Source organism: Muntiacus reevesi, chromosome 13, assembly GCF_963930625.1.
Source record: "Muntiacus reevesi chromosome 13, mMunRee1.1, whole genome shotgun sequence".
Lineage (NCBI taxonomy): Eukaryota > Metazoa > Chordata > Mammalia > Artiodactyla > Cervidae > Muntiacus > Muntiacus reevesi.
In genome coordinates this window covers 42,830,597-42,833,332 of record NC_089261.1, presented here as the reverse complement: position 1 = coordinate 42,833,332, position 2,736 = coordinate 42,830,597, and positions in this window count along the sequence as shown.

Sequence of the window (2,736 nt, the reverse complement as noted above, 5' to 3'; positions counted from 1 at the left end):
TTCCCCACTGAGATGATAGACAAGATGAAATTCAACACCCCTTGTCTTATTAACATTCAGTAATTTCTGATTGTTCTTACCAAACTTACAAGTTGATGATTATTTGTAGAAGTGGAGGACAACTTGTATCAATAAAGAATGTGTGAAAACAATTCGTTATTAATGATCAGTGATTGACATTTTTTAAATAATAAATGTCTTCTGCCAGATCACAAAGGAAACTTTTATACATCCTATTTCTAAAATGGGACAGCAGTGTCTTGTGGCAGCATATTTAAAGAATAAGTAGTACTAAGCTGGCAATTAGGAAATGAGTTTCTGGTAACACTCTGTCACTTATTATCTTAACTTACCAAATCATTCATGATCACAATTTCCTGGTTTCTAGAATGGTCCTGTTAATTCACACTTTATTATCAGAGATAAAAACGACATTCAAGAAAATAGGTACAAAGTAGTCAGTGTAGTTATCAAGATTCTAGTCTTTTCTGATCTGATCAGTGTTCATGGTGATAATTACCATTCTGTATATCGCTTTCATTTTGCTATTGGCATACACAGTTTAATTATTCCCTTCCATAATAATAGGTTTATAGAAATACTGAATACATATATTCATATTCCTAATTTTGAAATCATACATGATTAAACTTATAAATATTTACCTAGTTATTTCATTTGTGTCTACTCTTCAGGTAAAGAATTATAAAACCTTGATACAAAATTCAGAATTGTTCATCTTTGAAATGAAGTAGATATGTATGCTAAAACCCTATAAATCTCATTCCTTCAAAGAAATTGAGCAAGAAATTCTTCCTGGCAAATACCATTGCCAATTGGTAAATGTTATGACGTGTGTATATACAATTTTTATTGCACAAGTGCTCTCATGGATAAAATGAGTTGTGTTCTAAAAGTTTATATGTACTTTAATTGTGTGGAACTTTTAATTTATTCCCCAATACCTTGTTACAAAGCGAGCTTAAGTTGTCAAGTAGTTTTAAAAATAACTCTAATAACTAAATGAAAAGAATAACTTTTTTGAATGATATTATTTGGGGAACAGAGCTCCCTGTCTAACCAATCAATGAAGTCACCAGTCATGAACAGCCTGGTAATCCCTCTGAGTAGGTGGTTACAGCACAGAAAATGATTGGAAGGCCAGTGACCAAGATGCTTTCTTGCAGGTGTCAGGACTGACTAAATTATTGCCTTTCTTGACGTTCTTCATTTTTGGTGTTTTTTTTTTTTTTGGCTTGTCTTTGATTTGGTTATTTTAATTTTGTTGATTTTCATACTTTTAGCACAATGCAAGATGTCAAAGAAAAACAAGTCTGACAGAGAGACGGAAGAGGAAATAACTTAATTCAGCCAGATGGAGATGTCCAAGACTGCAGAGGTTCAAAATAGGAGAAGCTTTTCTCAATCATGAATGGAAAACATGATGGAAAGAATATTCAAATTTTAGAAAGGCAAAGGAAGATGATAAATCGCACCTATAAGGGTAACGATTATAAACATTGCCATATATTTTTCCGTTTTTTTTCCTAGGCATTTTTAATAATGTCACATATTTGAGTGATGTCACGTATTTCATTTTACAATGTTTCTTTCACTTCTTTCATTTTTATCTTTTCAGTATTTTACTTTTTAAAGTACTTTTTTTTCAAGTCTTGGGCCAGCCTGCATACCATAACTTCATCTACAAGCCACCTCAACCATATGTTCTCATAGTTACTCCCTCAAACTTGTCAACCATTGGAAAGTTTTGCTAAACTTAATATCAAATACAAATATCTCTTTTAGCCACTGCCTCTATGACTTCCAAATTTTGTTTTCCACGGACCTTTCTTCTTACTTAAAAAGTCACTCCAATCTACCCCTCTAGTCCTCTCTAATTATATGCAGAGCAGTGGTAACTCAAAATGTGATCTCCAACCAGCAACTGCTCCTGAGAACTTGTCAGAGATTCATTACTTCCATCCCCACCCCAGACCTACTCAGTCAGAAAGGGAGATCCAGCCATCTGTGTTTTAACAAGCCTTTCAGATAATTCTGATTTGGGTTTAGCAACCACCTGAGTAGATTTTACTTTCATCCACCATGTTTGAGGTACATGACGAGGAAGGGGGACAAGGCTGCAAGTAAATAGGTAAGCAAGTCTATTCTCTGCCCCCGGTGATGCCGATGTAGTAGCTTAGTCCTGTTGGACTCTTGTGACCCCATGGACTATAGCCCACCAGGCTCGTCCGTAGGATTCTCCAGGCAAGAAAACTGGAGTGGACTGCCATTTCCTTCTCTAATTTTTGCCCTTAGGGCAGTTAAAAGTACAAAAGGGGTGATGACAATTAACTACAGGGTGTGGAGAAAGCATAAACCTAAAAAGATTACAGATGTTAACCAGATTGGGGGTGCAGTGGGGATGGGGGGGCGCTCTAGTGGTTTTCTTGATTTGGAGGTTTATTTTTTGTTTCTTAAATAAAGCCCCTGGCTTCTGTGTGGCAAAAGGATGGGGGTAGAGGTGAGACATGAGGCAGGGAGGCTAGTTAGGAGGCTTCTGCAGTTGCCAGGCAAGAGATGGAGTCTTGGATGACAGCCGTGGATCATGCAAGGGAGACGACAGTAGGCACAGCAGCCCGTGAGAGGGGCTTGGGGAACGCAGTCCAGCTCTCCAGGGATCTTTGCTCTGGGCAAGGGAGTGAGAGCTCCTCCCCCCAGCCAGTTCGGTGTCCAGGG